Here is a 14,974-nt window from a genome sequence, read left to right as displayed (position 1 = left end):
CCATCTGTTCCTTTTATTCATATTGTAGAGATGAAAACCCATTAAAATGTACCATATAGTAATAATTACCACTTGCAGGGAGCTCAAATACAAATGTACTTCAGTAACATTTCTGTGAGCCCTATTGTCTTTCTTCTTTTACTTCTTCCATTGTAGATAAAATATCACTATCTACTTCACCCCAGTATTTTTTTATTATATGTAAACTCAAGGTCCAGACCCCTTATACACCCTACTCTCATAAAAAAAACTATAAAAAAGTGCCAGTCTGAAAGCATCTAGGGTTCTTAGCACCTACTATCGCCATTATTATTGCGTCCCTCCTTATTTTTCTTCTCCTCTGTGTATAAGTAAAGAAATTGCCAACAATATGTACAAATGTTCTACTTTCTCAGAGAACATGCATTAAATAAAATCAGAAAACACCCAGTTAAGAGAAGTTATAATGGTAACTTTATACAAGGTAATAGAAGCATCAAATGTTCAAATGTAATGTAGATGTAAACCTATGCCATTCTGCCTTGATGGTTTGATGTACTTGACATTTTCCCTGTAACACCAGTAGATGAAAGCCAATCTGGCTTCCCTAGGCTCACACCTTCCTGAGATGGACAAAAATCTGGGTTCTGACCCAAGAAGTCTCCTCGGTGTGAGAGAAGACAGGAGTATCTCAGTGTTGACAAGACCCAGAGAGAGGCGGAACTTTCATATTGACAGAAGCTCTTTAGGCAACAACCATTGCCTTGACAACTGTAATTCACAGCTGGATGTCACAGGACACCCTCTCTGCTTCAGTAAGTTTATTGAAGCATTGTTAGTAATCCTGGAAGAGAGAGACGTTTTCACTTTACGTTGCTTTAATATCTATTGAATTGCACATCTTAAATAAGATGTAGATATGTAAAGTGAGCACCTGGGAAGCATGACCTTTTTAAAATGACATTCATAACATTACGTTACCCCATACCTTCTCGTAAGGTTTTAATGAGTTAGAGAATTTCACAATCGAGTTAGAAATCCAAGATGGTACCTACGCATTAAAATTGTTACTTTACTACTGCTATTATAAGAATGTATTCAGCTTGATTAGAGTATTGTTACTTTGTTATGTATGTGTTACATATAACTGATGTATTTCAAGACATTTTGTGGCAACAGAGCAACTTCATGAATCTCTGTTAGGTGAATTTAGCTTTCCTCTCTGTAAGATAAATTTAGATTTAATACATTTTCCAACACAATAAATATAAATAAGCATACTGCAGTTTGATGTTTTGCTATATGCATGGTCTTATTGTAAACGTGTTCTTGTGTGACCTTTAAAACCCAGATATGATTAATTTGGTGGAAATAATGCATTGTTCTATTAAATAAGGTAGTGGATTGTTTAACTCTATGTTAATGTATGACAAATAGTACCCAGATCAGTCCATATTATGACCCGCTGGTTTTTAGTAGATATATGACCTTCGAAAATCTGACCTAGCACAGCTAAATTATACCATTAGCACATTTACTACTTCAGAAAATTGCTGAGATATTAGTCTGTCAGTGACATTAAGGTGAGTTGGGCTAATTTAATTATCCTAGCTCCCTTTCTCATTAGTAGTCTGTCCAATATACTGTAAATCATGGCACAGACTCTGAAGAACAGGTCAAATCAAGTCTTCTCAAGCTCAAATTCAGTAAAACAGGTTTAGTGCATATGGGAAATGTGCCTTAGGCTGTTTATATTTTTCAGCTCAAAACCAGTTAATGTAGACAATGCCGAATCTAGAGATCTACTAACTAAAATACATGAGTATTCCATATATCTGGTTAATCTAAGCAACATTTATTAGTAATAAATATAACATCAATAAAAATTGAATTATCTATCTATCTATTCTTTACACTTCAGGCTTCCTATGTAATGACAAGATTTAAACAAACATACTGTAGACAAAATAAAAAAAGAATTAAATATATAAATAAATAGAAAATGAAAAAGTCACTTGTTAGCCTACATATGAAAATGGACTGTATGTATCACATTTATTTAATTTAATTTGAAGTTTATTTCTCTAGATCCTTCTGTTCGTTGTATGAGTGTTTTACAGACTGCATGGTTTTGATATAATTTCAATCTTTATTTTATTAGTAATAATGATAATATTAAAGGATTTAACTGTGAAGGAAATATTGTACTGTTTGTTTTCATAAATATCTTAGGTGATGGGGGGCGGAGCCTAGCAGCCGTGCTGACCGGTCGCACTTCTTGTAAGCTCCATGTTTAAACGCTTTTATTCTGCCAAATTCACTGCCCCTAGCCCGGAATTTCAGCAGAAGCGGTGCCCCAGAGAAGGGAAACAACTGCTGCAGCTGCATCCACAGTTATCTTGACCGAGATCGACGGCTTTCAAAGGGAACAGACCTGCGGCCTACAAGAGGCCTACTCAGACAGCACGAGGGAGGCGGCCGATCCCTCAGCCTGTAACTGCCGCTTCACTTGAGGTCTCCCGATTACTTTCTCTCTCATCCCCCCCCCCCCCGCCGGTGAGGGATATCCTGGCAACCGCCACCAAGATCACAGTGGCTATATACCTACCCCAACTTACCCGCAACAGCAAGCCAGATGGAAACAATATGACAGACGCCTCGTGCACCGCATCAGAACGAGACCCGCAACCTACCCTCGAAGAAAAACTCTATCTCCTTTTTGCCAACTTCTTGGTCAAGTTGTCCTGTCATCTGGGCCCTCCTGACACAGCCCCTGTAGCACCAACTCCCCAGCAGACCTCATAATACTCTGCATCTCCTCAGCAAGGAACTGATGCAGCACTGAATCAGAAGCCCGCCAGAGAGAAACACGATGGGCGCCGAGGTGTCGAAGTCTCAGGTCTGCTTAGCATACCAGGAGATAATTTCCTAAGCATCACACTCACCCTAAGAAGGTCACAGCTTATCGATTGTGATAGGAGACCCCGAGACCGAGCTTGGCCTTTAAACAGGGACGGGATTGCTCCAGCTGGGGTGAGTACCTGTGACAAGCGGCAACAACTGGGGCAGCCCGGACGGGTGGTTGCAGAACATCACAAGCTGGGTGACTGTGGCTCTCACAACCCCGCTCGGGCGGAGACCCAGAAGGCCAGCACATACCATGATACACCAACACCACCACTAGGCATGTATTCCCTCAACACCAGAGTACCTCTCCGGCTGACACTGGAGCTGTGGAGCCCATTGGAGGCCAGATCACAGCGGGACTGTTCGGTAACCCTGCAAGGAGTTGGCTGACTAGTGACTGTTGCCGCTACTGTTTATTATGCCCTAACCAAGGTCTTTTAGCATATATGATCTACCTTGATTTTAATGTTTCTCTTTAATTTAATTTTTTTAGCACTGATGGGCTTTTTTCACCTTTTTACATCATAATGTAGGGGGCTCACTCACCTGTGGGTTAAGTGGGGTCAGAGCAGAGCTAGCAGTGCCAGTGGTTTCACTCTCTATAGCTTGACTAGCATGAAATCCAGCAATTTATTAAATATATAAGTTACCCTCAGTTTGACCAAGCATGCAATACATAATATGCACAAACTTAAACTTGTTTCCTAACACAAATAAGTTGCATATAGTCAATATGTTCACTCTGATTAATTTATATTCATTGTTACTCGACTGACATATTGATCATCTTGTTATTTGCATAAACTAGTGATCAGCCTGACTTCAATGTAACACAAAAATGTGCAGTATTTTTGCAGTGCAGACCAATGTTATGCTTTCCTTATTTTATACTTGTAAGTGCTGTTGGGACATTTGCAAGACACCTTTGCACAACATAAATAAAGAATAAAAAAATCAAAAAAATCTATAGGCTACATTTGATTCCCAGACGAGCAAGCAATACCTCTAGTGGCTATCAGGAAGACAACCATGAGAGATGGATTAAACCCTGCAATGTAAACACTGCAGTTTCTATATAAATGCAATGTTATAAAGTGCATGGTTTAAACTAAAGGACATCTGCATCCAGATCACTTCACTGGTATGGACGACTATAGAGTTCCTTTAACCCTTACTACAGTCTGTTTTCATACAAAATAAATTCAAGGTAAAAGAAGGTGCTTTTCTAAGCAAATAGCTAAATAAGGAGCAATCTGCACGAAGACAAATACAATGTCTATATAAATAATATAATATTAATAATGTCTCAAAACATTTAGCACTTTGCATCCATTTTACCTTTAAAAAATCTCGCCCATTGTTTATTTGTAAAACGCAAGTATTGCTTTTCAACATGTTTTACTTTGACTTGTAATGTATCTCACGTTTTTTATATAGGTATATTTTTCTGATGTACTCCTTACCATGTATTACATTTCCAGCCTCAATCTCGTTAGATCTCCTGCTGTTAAGAATGTACCCAGACATGGAGATCGGAACACAAGCGTGTAATAATTCATTTTCATGTTTTGTCTGCAGCAGACAATGATATATGGAGCACCTGAAGACTTTCAAATTTCAATGTTTTCCTTCTAACAATATAGTCTCTTTCTATATCCTTTACCAATACGGCGAATGAAGCTGACCAAAGTCATTTATCTAAACTGCTGTGATGGGCCCTAATAAGCCTGCATTGTCCTTGCTGCCTGCGAGGTCTTCTTTGATTAAAGGACTAAAGATGAACCATGTGAGAGATTGTACGTCATTAACTCATGTGATGTTCCTAATTTTTTTTGAGACCTATCACTTCACATGAGTGAAATCAAAATATATGATTTGGGTCCTATGTAGTTAGTACAAAGCATCATTCAAGTTCATTTTTAGCATATTTTTCTCTCCTTGACACTTGTAAATATAAATAATAGATTTTGATGCATTCGGTCTCAAAATGAATCACGATTCATTTGAGCTTTGGAGGATATGCAACTCCGAAAATACCATGTGGATGTATCACAAAAGAAGCAAAATGGGCAATGGATGAACTGTACTTTTTGATTTATGATTGTGTGTTCTATCCATGGTGCTAAAAGAAAAAAGATGATTAATATAAAAAAGATGATTGATGGTTATTTAGTGCCACTAAATGTTTATTTATTCGCAGATCAAGGTGACCTGTAGAGGGAAAAAAGAAGGAGCAGTAAAATAATCTATATTTATGTATTTTGCAGTATACTAATCAAGCATACTTTTTCAAGCCATTTTGGTTGGTCCAATTCCTTTTATGAAAATGAAGCATTGGACTAAATTCATCCACACTGAAACACCACTGAAATTCGGTCCATCCGAGACAAATTTTTTATTCAGTAGAAATCGATTCAGACGAACTACATTTATTGCCATGCACATGTCTAATAAATAACAAACACCTCTATGTCTCATTCTCTTTCATTCTCTCACTTATCATTTTTTTTTATAGCTTTCAATAATGCAAAAATGTTAAGCTATCACTGATTATGTATGGGAATTTGGAAAACTGTATTTATCTACCAGTAATCACAAGCAGCACTCTGCTGAGTTTGGCAATTTGTTGCAGAGTGGTATAGTATGTGAAAGCTATTTTACATTAAAGTGGCCAATAAAATATAATATATATTAATTGATTTATTTAGCTTTACATTTAACCCCTTAGTGACCAGACCCCTTTTCAAGTGGGACCAGGGCTCTTTTTACATTTCTGTGGTGTTTGTGTTTAGCTGTACTTTTCCTCTTACTCATTCACTGTACCCACACATATTATATACTGTTTTTCTCGCCATTAAATGGTCTTTCTAAAGATATAATTATTTTCATCATATCATATAATTTAGTATAAAATGTTTTAGAAAATATGAAAAAAATGTAAACTAAAAACCCACTTTTTTGAACTTTGACCACCAAAATCTGTTACGTATCTACAACCGCGAAAAAACACTCATGCTAAATTGTTTCAAAATTTGGTCCTGAGTTTAGAAAGGCCCAATGTTAACATGTTCTTAGCTTTTTTTTTAAGGTTATAGGGCTATAAGTACAAGTAGCACTTTGCTATTTCCAAACCATTTTATTTTTTACAAAATTTACGCAAGTTACATTGTAACACTGAAAGCTGTCAGGAATCCCTAAATAACCCTTCACATGTATATATATTTTAAAAGAGGACAACCTAAGATATTAAACTTGGGGCATTTTGACTCTTGTCATGCAACCATTTTACCACCAATCTATGTCAAAGTTAAATATAAATAATAATAATTGGTGATTTTTTACATTGACATACATAGCATTTTAAGAATACATGTACAGACAACTTTAAGGGTTACTGCCAAAGAACACCCCAATATGTGTTCAGCAACATCTCCTGAGTACAGTGATACCACCCATGTACAGGTGCGTCGGGTTCTCTGGGGGCTAAAATACCTTATTTGGAGGGTGCGCATTCCAGTTTTCCAACTTGGAATTTTCACAGCTGGTCATCATGTTCTATTTGAGACATTTTTTAAGTTGGCCAATGTAATTTACCCCTATCAAACCATATATTTTTGAAATGTAGACACCCTAGTGTATTTCAAATGGTGGTATTTTAACACTTTCCATGCACTAATTCTACCACCAAACCACCAATTCTACCCAAACATTTGGGTGGTCGTTTTTTTGTGTTATTTTTCTCTCACATTGTACTGTAGGCATGGATTCTCAGTTCCTGTTATGTGTTACTGACAAAGAAACCCCCAATATGTGTTCAGCAACATTTCCCGAGTACAAGTGTGCCCCCAATGTACAGGTTTTATGATTTTTTGCAAACAGGGGTCAAATGTATGGCTTTCCACCTTTCCAAGTATGCACATTGAAATTTGCCAGATTCGTTTGCTGGGCCTATGATGCCTTTGAGACCGTATAGCAGCCCAGGAATGTAAATTAACCCCATCATGGCATACCATTTGTAAAAGTAGACAACCCACGGTATTCAAAATGGGGTATGTTCAGTCTTTTGTAGTAGCCACTTAGCCACAAACGGTGGCCAAAGGTAGAGTTTTTATTTGTTTTTTGCATTTTTTTACACAAAAACGACACTTTTACTGGTGATTTCATCGTCGTTATAAGTTTTACTAGTTTAAACACTAATATTTGTGTTCAGCGAAAAAATACCCCCCATGTACAGGTTTTATGGTGTTTTTGAAAGTTACTGGGTCAATATAGGGCTTGCCCAATTCAGATTGCCAGATTGGTTTGCTGCGTCTGTGTCTGTGTCTGTGTGTCTGTGCATTTTGAGACCATATGGTAGCCCAGGAATGTGAAATAACCCCATCATGACATACCATTTTCAAATGTAGACAACCCAGGGTATTTAAAATGGGGTATTTCCAGTCTTTTTTAGTAGCCCCTTAGTCACACTGGCCAAAGTTAGCGTTTTTATTAGATTTTATAAATGTTTTTTTTTTTGCAGTTTATAATATATATATATATATTGTGACAAAAGTACTCCTTTCCCTTGGTACCTTGTACTGGGATTGGGGTGTTCCACACAGTCTTTTCAGGCTTTAGAGACACTTCACACGCTGGATGAGGTAAATTAACTTGCTCTTTTATTGAGGTTCCAAAATAAATGCACAGTAAGGTATAAAGGTAACAAAAATATATAAAACAAAAGCCTTGCTCTTCTGAGCACTAACTAAACAAAATAATCAGCTAACTGGGTTGGATGGCTTGTCCATTTCCCAACATAAACATAAGCATAAACAACCTTACTGTTTCAGGGTTTTCAGCTCTCTGTTTCCACTCACAGAAACCAAACACAATCTCCCTCCTTCCTTGGCAGGGGAGTACTTAATAGCACCGGTAACTGGCAATCCTTTTCAGGTGAGTTAAATTAGGATTCAAACTCTGGAACTGGACTTATCACCTGTAGGTTCCAAGCAACTTCCAAAATGTGGAGTGGAGCACTGGCCCACCCTACTCTCCAAGTACTCCACCCCAGGGCCCAAATATACACATATTTAAAGTGCAACATTCATTATAACATTACACATTTCCCTGGGGCTAATTACACAAAGTAGGAACCTTGCAAAATCTGGGGAGGTATATAGATTCCCTCCAGCACAATTCCTTGCTTTCGGTCACAATATATATATATATATATATATATATATATATATATAATACGTGTTTGTGTGTCTATATATAAATTTATACACACACACACACATATATATATATATATATATATATATGCACACACACACACACACACACACACACACACACACACACATATAATACGTATATATGTGTATTTTGAGATATATGTGTATATATCTCAAAGTACATTTATAATGAAATCATATATATGCATTATATATGTATAATATATTATAAAATGCTTTAATTATTTTACATTATATTATACATATATAATATATGTATAACATATTTTATTTAATTTTATTTTTTAAACTTTTTAGCAGCCTGGGAGACTGCCTGATATCCAGACAACCCCCCCTTCTGGCAGGTCCTAGAGTCCTAGAGCGATATGATCATGGTGATCACATGGCCCTGAAGGGCCGGGGTTTCCGGAGCTGCTGCAGGGGGACTGCTGGGGTCTCCGGTAGTACCCCCTGACCGTGATCGCCACGGATAGCAGGTCCAGGTAAATCCAGGGCTCCTATTTGCCGCGAACATAATAGGTACGTCTGCAGTCCTTAGCGAATGTTTTGTGTCGGACACACTCAGTATGTCCACGGTTGTTAAGGAGATACACATATAATGAAATGATTTATATGTTAAAAGGCCTGAACTTGTGGAGGCCTGAATTTGTGGGAGGAGTAAGTCCCCTACTTAAACTCCCAGCCCCTACTCACCTCTGCCTTTCAGCTGATTGTCGTCTATCATAAACGTACGGTTTCTATACACTGTGGCAGGATGGCCAGGCTCGTCACAAACTTCAAATGCAACAGTCAGGATAAAATAGTACTGCAGTTTATTGTCACTTTCCACAATATATACAAGGTTGTGCTCTCCCACAAAATAAAACAAAAAGAAAATAAATCCTACTCCAACTTGGAGACTTACTAAACAGTATTACTAACTATCCAACTGGCCAGCTAATCTAGTTCCCAGTTTTAAACAAAATGAAATACAGCACTTTAAGCAGGTTTCACACAGTACCTTTGTCTCAGGCTTAACTGCCTCCTCTCTCCCAGCTGTTAGACTCTCTGATGTCTTCAGAGGCTAACCTTTTAAAACCCTAGTGCTGGTTAATTACATTCACCTGGTATATAACATTCAAGGGGTGACTCCCACCAATTAACCCCATCATGCTGGGAATAGAGAGCACTCCAATCTATTACTAACATAGAAAGCCTCTCTGACCTTGCCACAACACATATTTACCTATTAAACACTTCATTTTGTCACATATACTAATAAATACTGTTTATAAACACAATATCCGGCACATAAACGTCTGTACTATTCATTTTCCATATAATCACGCTGTCACATATTTTTGGCTTTACAGACTGCATCGGTTTCTCGCTTTTTCTGCGCTAAAGTTGTTTATTTCAAGGTCTTTTATTACAGGAACAGGTATTGTATTTTATCACTTTGCATTATAAAGCCATAGGCCTAAAATGTTTACATATTGGGTTTTATTACTTACCTCCACACCTGTCGTTAACTATGGAATTTTTCTTCGGTTAACCCTTAGCTCCAGTATTATTCTAGGCTTCCCCCGGTTCTACACAGTTAAACCGTTTCACATAACGTAATTTCTTTATGTCAAACCAAGGTATAGTTCACAACTCGTTTGTTACTACACCTCATATAAAACCTATCACGGTCTCAAGTTCATTACTACTTTTCCACAGGCTTACGCCCACGGTACGTTAATTCTTTACTATTATTTCTACTCAGACATACGGTCATACAGCCATCAGGCTCCGGAAAACACCAAAACCTGACCCGGTACTCAGCCATACCTTCAGGTACTTACGTCTATACCCAAATACGTCCAATCGTCACCCCAAGGCCTCATCCAGCCTTCTCACAAATATCTATTTCAGCCCAGTCACACACTTAAACCTTCCAGATCCCTCAATGCAGGATCTCACGTTGCGCCCCTAACAAACAACCTACTCCCAATTCAAATCATACGCCACCACGATACGCATAAATACGTCAACATCTGTCTTAAAGCCTCAGGACTCTTCCTCAAGGACAGCATAAGACGAGACTTACCACACTTATTACCACCAGAAGGTACCAGATACCATTCGCAAGAAGTCAAGGTTAGTATCTACACAACATTCCAGTCCTCTCACCTTATCCTTAAATATACAATCGAACTGGCTACAGGGTCTAGGCTAATGCCTTAGCGCACCCCATCAGAAAACCCGTCCCAGCGAGGCCTTCCATCCCCCCCCACCTCAACACGGAGGTACGGCCCCACGCCCAAATCATAGTTACAAGCCTCGCATGCCCTACTACAGGGCGCTAGTCAGGGCCTCACCTGTCACGGCCACACGTTTTGATTTCTCTCTACTGTCACCGAGAGGCCAACATCCCGCCACCACATCTGTGGCAACTACGTCATAAGCCAAATCATAGGTAGAGCCTCTCACCGCCACTTGGCATTAGCAGGGCCTCACCTATCCAAACATTCAACAGTTAAGTTTTTCGCTTTGGCATCTAGCATTACAGTCCAGTTCTTCCATATACACCACCCCACATACCCCGCCTACTTACCTTATGCCCCTTCTAATATATCTTTCACATAATCATTCTTTTTAGAATGTCCCAAGAACCTATTCCAACCAAAGAATTGACAGAAGAAACTCCATTCACGCCTACCAGACCCGGGTCTCCAGGCGAATCACTCACTCTTTCAAACCCCACGTCCTTGAGAGCATGGACTATTCCCAAAATTACGGCCGAGCTTAGGCTCAGGGGAATCCCCTTTCCGGCCACAGCTAGGAAGGCTGAACTTTATAGGCTACTTACTCACCAAGCTCCCGAGCCCAGGCCAGGGACTAGCTCTCAAGGACAACCACCAAGCAACAGCACGGCCACCCAGGATACCCTGGCAGAGATCTTGGCCAATCTACAGACCCTCAATAGCAGGCTATCTAAGGTGGAAAGCGCCATCTCCTCCCCAGGTACTACCACGGTAGTCCCAGTCGCTTTCACGGCTGTACCTACTATACCAACATGCCCTCCTATACTCCCCCCTCCAGCACCGGGCACAGCCATTACACCATTTGAGTCACCAGCACACTCGGTCCCTGACTCTATCAGGAAAGATATCCTAGACGGGAAGGATGTGTGTCTGGTGTCCTTGCTCATAGCCTCACAGGATGTACTTGAGAACAAGGCATTCAATTACGGTGATATCTCTGTGGTGCTCAAGACAAGGGATCCCAGGCTTAATCATCTGGTGGATTATCTCACCACAGGGTTCACTAAAGGGTTTCTCACGGGTATTGTAGCCATTCCCCCAGGTACACTAGAATGCCCTAATCTCCAGTCAGCACGTTTAGACCCAGTCTCCATAGACACTCTCATTGCCTCTGAAATCACCAACGGTTTCATGATCGGCCCCTTCACCTCTTCACCATTCTCCTCCTGGCGCACTAACCCCATTGGTATTGCTATTCACAAATATTCTAAAAAAAAAACCAAAAAAAACCAAAACGTCTAATTATTGATTTATCGGCACCGCACTCCTCTTTTGTTCCAAGCATAAACGCACTCATTCCAGCAGACAAATTCTCACTTCAGTACGTAACCATCGACGACGCCATACAGTCCATCATATCATCTGGTAATCGACCCTGGCTTAGCAAAACGGACATCACAAACGCGTTTAAATTACTACCCATGCACCCCTCACTCTGGCACTTACACGTGTTAAATGGCGAGGGAAATATTACTTCTCTACACGACTCACTTTCGGTTCTCGAAGCAGCCCCAAACTGTTCGACATTTTCGCAGAGTCACTATGCTGGCTGCTTCTGAACGTCACCAGGTGTCACTCCGTTATCCACTACCTCGACGACTTTTTACTAATAGAGCCAGGGTCACCTTCACCCACAGCAATCAGAAGCACTACTGCACTATTTTCCACACTTGGAGTCCCTTTGTCCACAGCCAAAACTATAGGCCCCACAACTAAATTGACCTTTCTGGGGATAGAACTGGACTCTGTTAACCTCAGAGCTAGCCTCCCCCACGACAAACTGTCACGTTTGAGAGGGGAGATGACTTGTTCCTGCGGAATGATGTTTGCACTAGAAAATAACTTCAGTCCCTTCTCGGATCCCTGAACTTTGCGATGCGCATCATTCCGCAGGGAAGGTCTTTCATATCCAGACTCCTTTGCCTGCTGCACGGAGTTCCGGACTCTGGCACAGTTTCTTTGAACCCCCACGCCAAGGCTGACTTGGGGGAAGTTTTTGAAGGACTGTAATGGAATCTCCATGTTTATTCCCCCTCTCTCCACCTCTTCACCCATCATCCACACAGACGCAGCAGCCAATACCGGTTTTGCAGCCATTTTTGGGAACCACTGGTTCAGGGGCCATTGGCCCACTGATACGGATGCCTTGCCAGGATTCAGAGAGACCTCAGCACTATTTGAAATTTATCCCATTGTGGCGGCCGCACACACCTGGGGTCATCTCTGGTCTGGCAAGGCAGTCAAATGCTACTCTGATAACTCGGCAGCTTGCGAAATCGTGAACAAAGGGCGATCATCTTCCCTGACCATCATGCGGCTGATTCGCAAGCTGACCTGGTTGGCAGCATCCGGCCAGTTTCACTTAGTTTGTTTTCACATCCCGGGTATTCACAACACGGCCGCTGACGCTCTCTCGTTCTCAATTTCAGGCATTTTCTCAGGCACTCCCAACGGCTCACCTACAACCATCCAGGACACCACGGTTCCACGATCTAATCCTGGATTAAGCACACTCTTGAACCACGCTAGAGCACTCACTCACCAAGCATTATCACCAAACACGGCTATCACTTACAATAGGGCTCTTAATATATTTAATAAATTCACAGCAGAGTTCGGTTTACAAGGTGACTTCTCTATTCAAACCATGGTGGCTTTTGCCTCTTTTTTCCACCTACACCTTAAACTATCTCACAACACCATTAAACTATATCTCACGGGGGTCCAGCACCACAGCCTCACCTTTTTTTCCTAACAACACACCTTTCCTGTCTTCATACCCCGTCAAAAAGGTTTTGAAAGGAATATCAAAGGTTTCACCTCCACTCTCTACCATTAGATTACCTATAGATGGGCCTATCTTCAGGTCACTTAGCAATCTCCTTGACACAGCCCCATTCGACATCGGCACAAATACGGTGATCAAATCTGCTTTATATCTCGCTTTCTACGGTTTTCTCAGACCTAGAGAGCTCACTGTAATTTGTCAAGGAGATACGAAGCTAAGACTTAAAATATCACACCTCACTAAAATAGAGGATCACTACCAACTTTCGATCCCTACAACTAAAACCAACCGGTCACTACACCCTACTATAATTCCTCTCTTCCCTACTGATAATGCCTGGTGTCCGGTAAAAGTACTAGACCACCTACGGTCAACTCTGCACGGTCACCTACTGGACTCTCCGCTCTTAACACTACAAGGGCACCCGTTAACCACAGCAAAATTGATGGTTCATATCAGAATTCTGTTATCTAAGCTCGGACACAACCCGATTGCATTCTCTAGGCACTCCTTCCGTATAGGAGCAGCCTCTAGCACTAACACACCGGTCCATATCATCAAGAGACTGGGGCGGTGGAAATCCTCCATATATACTGCATATATTCCACAGCCGGAGAAAGAGCTTCGCCAAGCTTTCAGCAACTTGGTTTTGTAAAAAATGCAATAAAGTGTGTATTTCTCTAATTTATCTTTTTGCCCTCTTTTATTTACAGGCCCACTCGTACGTTGGTTTTGGCACACCACAACCAACTTTGCTCACAGTTACTATCCATTACGTATTTAAATTCCGAGCACAAGTTAAAAGGCCTGAACTTGTGGAGGCCTGAATTTGTGGGAGGAGTAAGTCCCCTACTTAAACTCCCAGCCCCTACTCACCTCTGCCTTTCAGCTGATTGTTCCCACCCACCTACACCCTGTTATAATTACATTCTCCTTGGTGGGCCCTCTTTTATTTACAGGCCCACTCGTACGTTGGTTTCGGCACACCACAACCAACTTTGCTCACAGTTACTATCCATTACGTATTTAAATTCCGAGCACAAATATATATATATATATATATATACACATACAAAAAAAGCAATAAGTCTGGCACTCTGCCTATAAAGTAATGAAAAAACGTACACCAAGGTGCTGCTCCGTGCTAGATATATGTAAACAAATAATAAAGATGAGAGCACTCAATGGATTTCCAATGAAAATAAATATATTAAATGTCAATTAGGATCAATGCTTTGACCTGACGGTCTTTATCAAGATGGAAATGCAGTTTACTTGAGTTTATATAATATCTATAAAACAAGAATAAGTACACGTACCCAGTGCAGGTGATCCAAGTGAATAGGCGGAGTATCGTGATGATGTGTACACCCGTACCGTTGTCATGGTGACGAAAAGAGTTGACGGAAATTGTGAAGTGCAGGCAAGAGATCGGGGTGCGGAATGTGTACAAAACTCATATGAGAAAGTGACATCTCTATAATAGAATAAAATAAATTTTAAAATCTATCATGGAGGATAACAATAATATACACAGGAACTGTACGGTGTGGTGGAAAGTGTGTGACATGTGCCCAGTTCCTATGTATATTATTGTTATCCTCCATGATAGATTTTATCATTTATTTTATTCTATTTTAGAGATGTCACTTTCTCATATCAACTGGGTCACCATGACAACGGTACGAATGTACACATTATCACTCTATCACGCACGGGACACTTCTGGGTTTCACGATACTCCATCTATTCACTTTAATCACCTGCACTGGGTA

At 40.4% G+C, this 14,974-nt stretch overlaps 1 protein-coding gene across 2 annotated transcripts in view; it reads right to left on the bottom strand.

The window, feature by feature from the left end:
* The window catches only part of GLRA1 (glycine receptor alpha 1), a 112,278-nt gene that overhangs the window by 19,928 nt on the left and 77,376 nt on the right, over positions 1-14,974 (bottom strand). The window lies entirely within an intron of this gene.

Source organism: Pelobates fuscus, chromosome 3, assembly GCF_036172605.1.
Source record: "Pelobates fuscus isolate aPelFus1 chromosome 3, aPelFus1.pri, whole genome shotgun sequence".
Lineage (NCBI taxonomy): Eukaryota > Metazoa > Chordata > Amphibia > Anura > Pelobatidae > Pelobates > Pelobates fuscus.
This window is presented reverse-complemented; position numbering and strand designations above follow the sequence as displayed.